Genomic DNA, 12,688 nt, shown 5'->3' on the forward strand with positions numbered 1-12,688 from the left:
ATTGGAAGTTTATATTCTGAAAAAATGATATTTCTTATGAAAATTTTAATATATAAAAATCTCATGGTATAACTCAAAGTGTAAGTATTTTTATAAATATGATCATCTAGATGTTGTTTTTATGATGGAAATGATCACTTTCATAAGATTCACCCAAGTTTGACCTATAACCTGTGATTTTGAATGCAAACTAAGGTATTTACAGTTCATATTCATAAATAATGGCTCGATCCAAGGAAGTGGCAAGTTGAACCAACACAAATGGAGTTGTATTGAAGAAACTACGACTAAAACAAAATCGGGTATCCGAAGCTAGTTTAGCTACGAAAATATTTTGACTAAAACCAAACTAATCATATCTTGGCTAATTAACATGATATTTTATATATATTTACTCATGATTTGATTTTACATATTTCAGGACCACCCGTAAACAACACGAGAAGATTAATTATAAGACCTCATGATTGTACGCAACACGTCATTTGACAACACGGTACTTTATGTACGCAACACGTCATTTGACAACACGATACCATGGGTCGAGATTAATTCCGATCAATACGAACACGATGGGGTCTTTATTTATTTTATTGAACAACTAATTGTGGACTACTAACATCGGACTGCTAACTACGGACTATTAGATATTAAAAGTATACATGTAACGATTATTTGAAAAGAAAATATGTTGATATATTATATATGGTTAGATTCGTGATATCTATCAGAGACCAGGTCGGGTTATATATCTTCAAGGCAAAACTGAGTATATAGTCCCACTTTTAAACTCTAAATATTTTGGGATGAGAAAACATGCATTTTATGATTTACGTTATGGACACAAGTGATTAAAAATATATATTCTACGTTGAGTTGTACCACTGGCATACTTCCCTGTAACTTGGTAACTACTATTTACATGAGGTATTGTAAACGTGAATCCTGTTGATAGATCTATCGGGCTTGACAACCCTAACCGGACTGGACGACCAGTATTCAACGGTTGCACAGTACTTCATTTCGGTAACTACAGTTGGTACGGTGTAGTGAGATTTCATAATAAAGGGAATATGCGACGTTGATTTAAATGTTAAGTATGGTTATCAAGTGCTCAACCACTTAGAATATTTTTATTAAAACGTTTATGTATATTAAATCTTGTGGTCTATATTTATAACGCTGCTAGCATTAAACCTATATCTCACCAGCTTTATGTTGACGTTTTAGGCATGTTTATTCTGAGGTGATAAATAAAAGCTTCTGCTGCATTATGCCGAATTTAGGCAGGATTTGGAGTATGCATATTTATGTCAAAAATAAAACTGCATATCGGAAGATTTGTAATGTGAAATATGTTGGAAATCATATTGTTATTATCAAATGTAAAGTTTGTAAAACTAAGATTATCGCTAAACGATAATCATTATTATGCTGTTTGAACCTTTGATTATAATAAAGGTTATGGTTTGTATTATAAAAACGAATGCAGATTTTGAAAAATATCACATATAGAGGTCAATACCTCGCAATGACACCAATAAGTACGTGACGTTTATAATCGATATGAACGGGACGTCTCAAGTGGTATCAGAGCGTTGGTCTTAGAGAACCAGAAAATTTGCATTAGTGTGTCTTATCGAGTTTGTTAGGATGCATTAATGAGTCTGGACTTTGACCGTGTTTGATTTCAAAAACTATTGCTTATCCTTGTTGGTTAAAAATTAATATGTAAATATTATGTGGTACTAATGTGCTAGCTGTTGTGTGATAGATGTCTGGCTTAGAACTTGTTATCACATTCAGCGACTCCGAACCAGAATCCTCAGATAGTGTTCCAGTCATTAACCTATCCGATGATGAAAATGACACCTTTGGGGAAGACTCACAATTTCCGGATAAATCAATTGAAGAGGAACCGGAAAGTGATCCTGAGGAGGAAGAAATACAGGAAATTACGAAAGACAAGTTCGAACGAGAAAAGAAACGAAAGGCTACTGAATTGGAAAATCCAAATCCCGAGTTTAGTGAGGATGTTGTGGCACCAACTCTACCAGACACTTCCACCTCTATTCCCGCTATTCCTATTAGTTCTATCCCGGCATCCAGTTCTTCGGCCCCTCAGCCAAAACGTAGGGAGACAGCTAGGATTAGCGTTAAGCGATTCCCTGAACATAAACGTTTTGGGATGTAGGCTAAATGATGCGCTGTTGTTTTAAACCATGGGATCATATAATGTTTTGTATAATATTACTAGTGTAGTTTGCTTAATGTTTGATGTAAGATAAGCATATGTAAAATAGTGAAGTGTGAAATGCAATAATTTTCCATGGTGGAGTATTATTTGGATGGTAGTAACTAATTTCCGTACTAAGCTATTAAGTATGAACTTTAACGGGTAGGTACTACCCTAGATATAATTATAAAATGCTAATAGGAAGAAAAGGCTTTTATAATAATAACTGGTTTATATTATTAATAAGCTACGATGTACTATAAATACACACTACATCTATAATATTCTATGTGAATAATTATTTTTTTCATTCTTATTGAAGAATATGGCGCGATTGAACTGAATGACGGAACAAGAAATCGAGGAACTCATCAATCAGTGAGTGAACGACAGAATGTTATGGGTCGAGGCTGCAAGAGGTGCTGCAGTTAACCCAAATCCTTGTGTGGGATGCACCTACAAAACTTTTCAAGGTTGCAAGCCCTCATCATTCAGTGGAACAGAAGGACCGATCGGTTTAACCCGGTGGATCGAAAAGATTGAGACTGTGTTTAAAATCAGTGGTTATATTGAGAAGGACATGACTAAGTATGCATTGTCCACCTTACAAGATAGTGCACTCACGTGGTGGAAAAACTATGTGAAGGCCGTAGGAGGAGATGTAGCTTATGATACTCCATGGGAAGAATTCAAAACAATGCTAATCAACGAGTATCGTCCAAGGAACGAGGTTAGGAAGTTGGAAGCTGAATTATGAAGCCTGAAAGTTGTTGGTACTGAACTCACCAACTACAATAAGCGATTCATGGAATTAGCTTTGCTATGTCCCGAATTGGTACCAACCGAAGAATGGAAGATAGAACTGTACAAAGATGGTTTGCCTAAAAATGTCAAGGCAAATGTTACAGCATCGAAACCCAAGACTATTCATGAAGCCATCACCATGGCAAACGAGTTGATGGACCAGATTATTCTGGATAAGAACACCGATGTCAAGACATCGGAAAACAAAAGAAAGTGGGAAGGTAATCATCAACAATCCAACAAGAAACAAGAAACCACGCAAGGTGCGGGTAGTGGTTCAAGCTCAGGTTACAAAGGACGAAATCCTTTATGTAACAGATGCCACAAACATCACTCTGGTTATTGTAATGTGGTGTGCAATAATTGTAATCGAAAGGGTCATCTTGCTGAAGATTGTAGGATTCCCGTTACAAATACAAATGGCACCAAGAATCCTGCCACCAATGCAAATAGAACTGCCCTGGCCACTGTTACTTGTTATGGATGTGGGAAACAGGGTCACATTAAGAGCCAGTGCCCGAATCCAGAGAAGAATAACGGACCTGCACGTGGAAGAGCATTTATTATTAATGCTAGAGAGGCATGTGAAGACCCGGGGCTTGTTACAGGTACGTTTACCATTAATAACTTATCAGCATCTATTATATTTGATACTGGTGCCGATAGAAGTTACGTGTGTAGACATTTTTACGCTAAATTGAATTGTTCATCATTACCTCTAGATGCTAAGTACATGATTGAGTTAGCTAATGGTAAACTAATTAAAGCTGTGATGCCCTGTACAAAACCATCGTGTACGAATCATCAACAACAGGATCATTACAAGGTCAAACACTATATGCGTTTTCAAAACAGGTTTGCATTCAAGATAAAAGGTGACGTCATAACTAACGTCAAATATTTTACAATCAAAAGTGTGCTTCAATGAATAGAAGCAAATAATAGTAGTACGTGACCCTTAGGTTGTTACAAATCATTGTTCAAAAGTATTAAAGTTATGAATGCAGATAAACAGTTCATGCGGTGATAACTCTAGAGCAGCGGGTGTCTACAGCAAGACTAGTACACAACGGAAGCAACCTTAAGCACCTGAGAAAAACATGCTTAAAAACATCAACACAAAGGTTGGTGAGCTATAGTTTAAGTATAACAGTATGTAAGGTAGGCCACCAGATTTCAGTGCTATAAAGAGCGTTTCAAAACAGTATGATAAAGTATATGTTAACCGTGGGCACTTGGTAACTAACTTAACGTTTATACCCCCTAAAAGTACACTTGGCAAGTGCGTATGTATACAAAGTATTAAACACCCGTTAAATGCTAGTGCTACTAGCCCGAGTGGGGATGTCAAACCCTATGGATCAATATCTAAGATTCGCGTTTACCGGTTCAAAAACCAATGACTAAACGTTACCGAGCTAAAGGGAATGTTTATGCCGTTGTATAACCCACACATATATAAGTTTAAGTACTCGTGCCTAGTATGTAAAACATAAAATGCGCATGTATTCTCACTTCCCAAAATAGTTAAAGTAAAAAGGGAATGCTATAACTCACAATGATAAAGTAGAGGTAAAGTATGACTCGAGAAATAAGCAAGTACGTAGGTCCGGAATGTCCTCAACCTAAGTCAAATAGTAATAAGTCAGTAAATCGTCTCAATAGGTTTAAAAGTATGTAAATAAGGTCTTAAGGTCATCATCAATCATCATCAAACAAAAGGTGCAAAGTAAGTTTCGTTTATGAAAGGAGTTTAAAACAAAGGCTGACTTCGGTCAGTCGTCACGACCTCAATACCTACTGAAATAAGGTGAGACCAGTGGAAATGGCTCTGTATATGAGTCCTTTAGTTGTGGTAAAAATTCCAGAAGCAAAATCGTCTTCGATTGACCCTGGCGACGGTTTAAGTGCGAGTAGGTCAGAATTTTCAGCACCACGTTAAAAGACATAGTGAAACTCGGAGGGCCATAAATCCTAAACCGTAACTCGGATTAAGACGAGTCCTAAATGAAAAGTTATCTAATCGAACAGAGTTATCTGAAAATCATCTTTACAGTAGCCCAGGTCATACAGGTAAGACACAGAAACAGTAAAACAGTAGGTTCCGGTGTGTTTTTGGTGCTCGATGCTTATCACGGTTCTCATCCTTGATGCATGTATCTTCAAGTGTACAACTCGTTGATGTGTTTGCATTATCTTAACCAAGTTTTGACTATCATAACCCAAGTGTAAGTCTAAGATATGTAGCACAACTCAATTAAGTGTTGCAAGTATTTTGATGAACCAAAGTTACATCAAAGTCTTAGATTTAACACATACATGAACTATAAAAGTAATATTGAACTACAAACTTGAAAGTAAACTAACTAATCAAGACCTTAAGATGTAGAACATAGTTCTTAGTTAGATCTTGAAGATCCAAGACCCAAAAGTCTAGATCTAAAGTTATTAAGTTAAATCTAACACAAGTGTATGAAGTTATAACTAAAGAGTTACACTTCCATGTTCTTGAAATCTTAAAGTTAACTTTTAGTTTCAAGAAGTATGAGATCAAGACTAACTTGTAATACTTGACCATTGAAACCAATAAACATGAAATTAAAGTGCATAATATGAAGTATTAAACTTAAATAAACAAGTTAATAAGTTCATGGGTTTCATACTTTTAAAGATTCAAGCCTAAGTCTTGATCTTTAAGGAAGTAAACTTTAAGTTTGCTTCATGAAAACAAGTATGCTTTCAACACATGAACTTTAATCTTTTAAAAACAATAAGTGTAGAACATAAACTAGGAAGTTTTGTTCTTGTTTGTTCTTGTAAATACAAGATAAAATGAAGAATTAAACTAGGTAGTTTGATTCTTGTAACTAGTAAGTAAGCAACAACAAGTAAGTAAACAACTACAACTAACAAATACAAATAATTAAACAACATCAAAGAACAAAAGATGCTGATGATTATGTATGTATGTCACGGTTTTGAGGGAGGAAAAGGAGAGGAGAAAACTCAAGTTACTTAAAAGGTAGAGAGCAAATGAGAGAAAAGAAAGTTGCAAGTTGAAGTGTGTGTTTGAAAATGAGAGAAACTAGTAGCTAAGTTAACAAAATAAATGAACCAAAACTCCCCTAAAGGCCACTATGGCCGACGGTATTGGGATCAAGAGGGGGAAGGGAAAGAACCACTAGTCTCATGCATGTAAAGGTCATAAAAGTTGGTTATTAGGTGTATTTTTATGGGAATGAACAAGTAACAAGATTCTAAATACCTTAATCAAACTAGTTAAGTTCCAAATGTAATACTTACATGAAGTATTGGGCTAATAAGTCCACTAAAGAAGTAGGGTGGGCTTCTTAAGTCCACTAACACTAATGAAAGCCCAAGTTCAAGTAATTCCCAAGTTAATCCAAGTAAAGCCCAAGTTATTAACCAATAACCTTAGTTAATTAAAATGATTAATAAAGTCAATCATGAACGTAAATAATACTTGAAAATATTATTCGTGTAAGTTTCGTATGTCACAAAGACGTTTCGGGTATTTAAAGTTAAGTACGGGCAATCATGGTAACAAGTAAATGTAATAACATACATTAGTTAAATCACAAATATTAATAATAACAATTATTAATAAATAAACGTTGGAAAATCCAGGGTCGTTACATTACCCACCTGTTAAAGAAATTTTTGTCCCGAAATTTTAAGCTGAGGGAGATGGAGGAGCTGGGAAAAGGTGAGGATACTTCTGCATCATTTGATCCTCTCGTTCCCATGTAAACTCAGGTCCTCGTTTGGCATTCCATCGTACTCGGATGATCGGAATCTTGTTGCGTTTCAAAGTTTTGATCTCACGATCCATAATTTCAACAGGCTCTTCCACGAAGTGGAGTTTGTCATCAATTGTAAGTTCCTCAAGTGGTATGATAAGTTCGGGTGCAGCAAGACACTTCTTCAAGTTTGACACGTGGACGGTAGGATGAACTGAGCTCAATTGAGCTGAAAGATCCAAACGGTAAGCAACGGGTCCAACACGTTCTAAGATTTTAAAAGGACCAATGTATCGTGGGTTTAACTTTCCACGTTTTCCAAAATGGATCACACCTTTCTAAGGTGAAACCTTCAACATTACGCGGTCACCAATGTTGAATTCAAAGTCTTTACGTTTAAGATCGGCATAACTATTTTGACGATCGCGGGCAGTCTTAAGTCTAGCTTGAATCTGAGCAATCTTCTCCGTTGTTTCGTGTACTACCTCGGGTCCGGTGATTTGCTTTTCGCCTACCTCGTCCCAGTAAATAGGAGATCGGCACTTGCGGCCATACAACGCTTCAAAAGGTGCGTCATTAATACTCGAGTGATAATTGTTGTTGTAAGAAAATTCGGCAAGTGGAAAATGCCTTTCCCAGGCCTTTCCGAAATCGATAACACATGCACGCAACATGTCTTCCAAGGTCTAAATCGTTCGTTCACTTTGCCCGTCGGTCTGTGGATGATATGCAGTACTCATATTGAGATGGGTTCCCATGGCTTCTTGCAAGGAACGCCAAAATCTAGAAGCAAAACGGGGATCGTGATCTGAGATGATCGATAAAGGTACACCATGACGAGATACAACCTCTTTGATGTATAGTTGAGCAAGTCTTTCCATCGTATCTGTTTCCTTCATGGCCAAAAAGTGTGCAGATTTGGTATGACGGTCAACGATAACCCAGATAGTATCGTATCCGCCCACCGTCTTTGGTAGCTTGGTGATGAAATCCATTATGATCCTTTCCCACTTCCATTGCGGGATTTCCGGTTGTTGAAGTAACCCAGAAGGTCTTTGATGTTCGGCCTTTACTTTCGAACAAGTCAAACACTTACCAACGTATGTAGCAACGTCCTTTTTAAGATTCGGCCACCAATACTGTTCCTTAAGGTCGTAGTACATTTTGCCCGCTCCAAGATGAATCGAATATCTTGATTTGTGTGCTTCATCAAGTATAAGGTTCCGCAGATCTCCATAAAGAGGTACCTAAATTCTTCCGGCATAACATCAGAGTCCAAAGTCCCTAACCTCGAATTGAGAGACAAGAATGTTCAAATATTCATGAGATATATTCTCCTCCTTGAGAGCCTCATCTTGGGCTACTCTGATCTGGCTGTTGAGGTTCGAATGAATGGTGATGTTCAGAGCCCTAACACGAAGAGGTGCCGTCCTCTCCTTTCGGCTTAAAACGTCAGCTACAACATTGGCCTTGCCAGGATGATAACGAAGTTTACAATCGTAGTCGTTCAGCATCTCGATCCATCGACGCTGTCTCATATTCAGTTGCTTCTGATCGAAGATGTGCTGGAGGCTCTTGTGGTCGGTGAAGATAGTGCTCTTAGTCCCATACAAATAATGTCTCCATAATTTGAGCGCAAAGACGACGGCTCCCATTTCGAGATCGTGAGTAGTGTAGTTCCATTCGTAAATCTTCAGTTGACGGGAAGCATAGGCAATAACCTTTGATCGTTGCATCAGTACACAACCAAAACCACTCTTCGATGCATCACAATAAATAACAAAGTCATCACTGCCCTCAGGAAGTGATAGGATAGGTGCGGTGGTTAACTTCTTCTTCAAAGTTTGAAATGCTGATTCGTGTGCGGGTTCCCAAATGAACTTCTTCCCCTTGTGAGTCAGCGCGGTCAAAGGATGCGCAATTAGAGAGAAACCTTCAATAAATCTTCGGTAATAACCGGTGAGACCTAGGAATTAGCAAATATGAGTTGGAGTAGTAGGGGTCTCCCACTTGCTGATAGCTTCAATCTTGGCGGGATCAACTTTGATACCCTGGTCGCTCACAACATGACCCAGAAATTGGACTTCCTTCAACCAAAATTCACACTTGGAGAATTTGGCATAAAGCTGCTCTTGTCTCAAGAGTTCAAGTACTAGTCGGAGTTGTTGGTCATGCTCTTCTTCGCTCTTAGAGTAGATGAGGATATCATCTAGGAAGACGATAACAAACTTATCCAGGTACAGCTTGAAGACACAATTCATAAGGTCCATGAACACGGCAGGTGCATTGGTTAATCCGAATGGCATCACGAGAAACTCATAATGACCATAACGAGTTCTGAATGCAGTTTTCATCACATCACTTTCCTTCACCCTCAACTGGTGATAACCGGACCGCAAATCGATCTTAGAGTAAACACTCGATCCTTGAAGTTGATCAAAAAGGTCGTCAATGCGGGGAAGAGGATACCGATTCTTTATTGTCAATTTGTTGAGTTCACGGTACTCGATACACATACGGAAGGATCCATCCTTCTTCTTCACAAACAACACAGGTGCGCCCCAAGGTGAGAAACTTGGTTGGATAAATCCACGGTCCAACAGCTCTTGTAGTTGACTCTGTAATTCTTGCATCTCGGAAGGTGCGAGTCTATAAGGGGCGCAAGCTACAGGTGCAGCTCCTGGTACTAAATCGATTTGAAACTCTACTGCTCTCGGCGGCAGTAATCCAGGTAATTCTTCCGGGAAGACATCGGAAAATTCGTTCACAATTCGAACATCGTTCACACTCTTCACCTCAGTTTCTACCGTTTTCACATGCGCTAGCACGGCAAGACGTCCCTTCTTCATGATCTTTTGCTCTTTCACGCAACTAATGAGGTTCAGCTTGGAGGTACATCTCTCTCCGTAAATGATTAGTGGCTCACCATCTCCTTGCAGTATACGAAGAGCTTTATCTCCACAGATAATATCGGCCCTTATCTTGGTTAACCAGTCCATACCGATAATAACTTCAAAGCTTCCCAACTTAATGGGTATCAAGTCAATCTTGAAATCTACACCAGCTATGTTGATAATAGCTCCTCGACTAATATGGTCAACTTTATCAAGTTTTCCATTGGCGACCTCGACAAGCATACTTTCTTTTAACGGGACTAATGACCAATTAATCTTATCGCAAAAGTGTCTACATACATAACTTCTATCGGCACCCGTATCAAATAAGACAGAAGCTAATAGATTGTTGATAGTGAATATACCTGTCACCAAGTCGGGATTCTCGCGTGCATCCCTTGCATTAATGTTGAAAGCTCTACCACGGGGTGGTCCGTCATCTTTTCTTTTGTTGGGGCACGCATTTCTGAAATGGCCCTTTTGTCCGCATTCGTAGCACTTTTTCGGTCCATTGGTGCTCGGCTTCCCATTCAAAGTGGTGACCTTGCAGTCTTTACCGATATGTCTAGTCCGTTGACACTTTTCGCAAACAACATTACAATACCCAGTATGGTGCTTGTAGCACCGCTTGCATTGTGGTAAGGTTCCTTTGTAGTTCAGGTTTGAGTTGGTGTTCGGATTGGGGTTTCCACCGTTGTTTTTTCCTCTAAAACCCTCATGTCATTTCGCCGGGTTTTGATCATAGGTCCTTCCCCTGTTGTTATCCCATTTTCGCTTCTCACTACTACCCGCTTCAGACTTAGCCTTCTCCGGTTCATCGATGATAACTTGATTCATTAAAGTATGTGCCATGCGCATCGCTTTCGGGACATTGGGTGGTTTGGACGAGGTGACGTTTCCCTTAATGCTCTTAGGAAGTCCCCAGAAGTACCTTTCCATTCGTTTGAACTCCGGTGTAACCATGGTATGACACATCAGGGCTAGTTCCAAAAATCTCCGGTTGTAGCTATCAAGGTCGTTCCCAACGACCTTTAACTGCATAAATACCATTTCCATCTTCTGGATCTCGGTCCTAGGGCAATATTCCTCAATCAGGGCCCCTTTGAATTCCTCCCATGGGGTAGCAAACGCCTCATCAATACCTTTTGCTTGAGCTAATGTGTTTCACCACGTTAGTGCACCATCAGACAGCGTGCATGAAGCAAACTTGGTTTTATTCGCTTTCGAGCAGTTACTAACTCGAAACATAGATTCTAATTTCTCGAACCATCTAGTGAGACCAACCGGCCCCTCTGTTCCACTAAAGTTGTGGGGTTTGCAGCATTGTAACTCTTTGTACGTATACCCATTACGAATGGGTTGAATAACCGATGGAGGTGGCGGTGGAGCTTGGGGTTGCATTTCGTCAATGGCTGCGGCTACCCTTTCGGCAATCATCTCCTCGATTTGGGCTGCGGTAGGTGTTGATGTTGATCGTCCATTAGCCATGGTGTTCTAAACAAAAATGTGAGTCAAGTCAAAATTCAGTATGTAAATAGTAATAATACAGTATATGGTAACCAACATGGAATCAACACATCACATGTTTATTAAGTAATGCAATCCATGTACAAATACCACAGAATCATATAGTAATGTAAATAGAACATCGTACAAGAATTAAATAACGCAAAGTTCCATTCATTAATAATAATAAGTTGCATACATCAGCGTATGTTCGTACAATACATAAGTGAAACATAAAACTACAACTAGATTACATAATGAAATCTAAATACAAAAGTCCTACGGTGATGGTGGATGTAGGATGTCCAATACATGAGACATCTGGTCCTCGAGCTCAGTTACCCGAGCACGGAGGATCTCCACCTCCCTCGTCAGTTCCTCGACAGAGGGAGTGGGTAGGGCAGGCGGTGCAGTCGGTACGGGTGGTGCTGGTGGAGCTGGCGGTGCTGACGGTCCAGCTCTAGAAGTAGAAGCTGCGAGGCGGTAAGGCTTACGGATGAAGGGATCAGCAGGATACGGCACAAGCCGCTTACGGGCAGTAACCCTACCACGCCGACCATATGCGTCAGTGAAAGCTCGACCTCCGTTGATCCCCGGAATAATGGTACCGTCGAAGCGATACCGCTTCTTCGGCGGGGTGGAGGGTGGCTGAACAGGTGCATCATCGGGGTCCTCCTCGTCGGAGTCATCGTCACTAGAGTCGTCTGTAGATGAGTCGTCGGATGAAGGATCATCTGAATCGTGTGGAGGTGGCTGCAAAGGTGGCTGTACTGGCTCCTCTCGGGCGGCCATCATCTGTCGGTATCTGAAGGGTGGAATAGGCACGAGACGTCCATCAGGAGCGCGTCGGCACCAATGGCGATACTGGTTACGGAATGGACCCTCCCCAAATTCTGCAGGAATCACAACATCACCGGAGCGAGGCTGTGACCCCGAGGGTCCTGGGACAGATGGAGCTGGAATCTCCAGGGGGTCCTGGGCTCTGTCAGTAGTAACCACTGGGGCAGGTACATGGCTGCTAGCTCTGGAAAACGAAGCACTGGGGTCACTGGAGGATGTCGCCAACGGGATTGGTGGATCGGCAACAGTAGCAGGTGAAGTGGCTGAAGTGTCTGAACTGCCCAAAATGATAGCAGGTGGAATATCTGACATCTGAACAAGGAAAAATAAATTTTCCATGTCAGTAAGTCATAATGCAAGCACGTATTAGGCAAAGTAACTACAACAGTCTAAATCATGTGTAACAGTAAGTAGCATGGCAATAATGACAAGTATCATGCAATCGAAAGTAGATAATAGCATGCAGTAGTGAAATCATGTAATAGCATACGACATATAGCAGTAAAAGTAAGCAGCAGCATGCAGTAAGTTCAGCGGAAACAAGTAAACTAGCAAGTTGTAGATTAGTCCTATTAGTGAATCCTACTCGGGTCAGTCTTAGACTCACTAATGCAACCTAATTCCCTACAACCAATGCTCTGATACCA

Source organism: Rutidosis leptorrhynchoides, chromosome 1, assembly GCF_046630445.1.
Source record: "Rutidosis leptorrhynchoides isolate AG116_Rl617_1_P2 chromosome 1, CSIRO_AGI_Rlap_v1, whole genome shotgun sequence".
Lineage (NCBI taxonomy): Eukaryota > Viridiplantae > Streptophyta > Magnoliopsida > Asterales > Asteraceae > Rutidosis > Rutidosis leptorrhynchoides.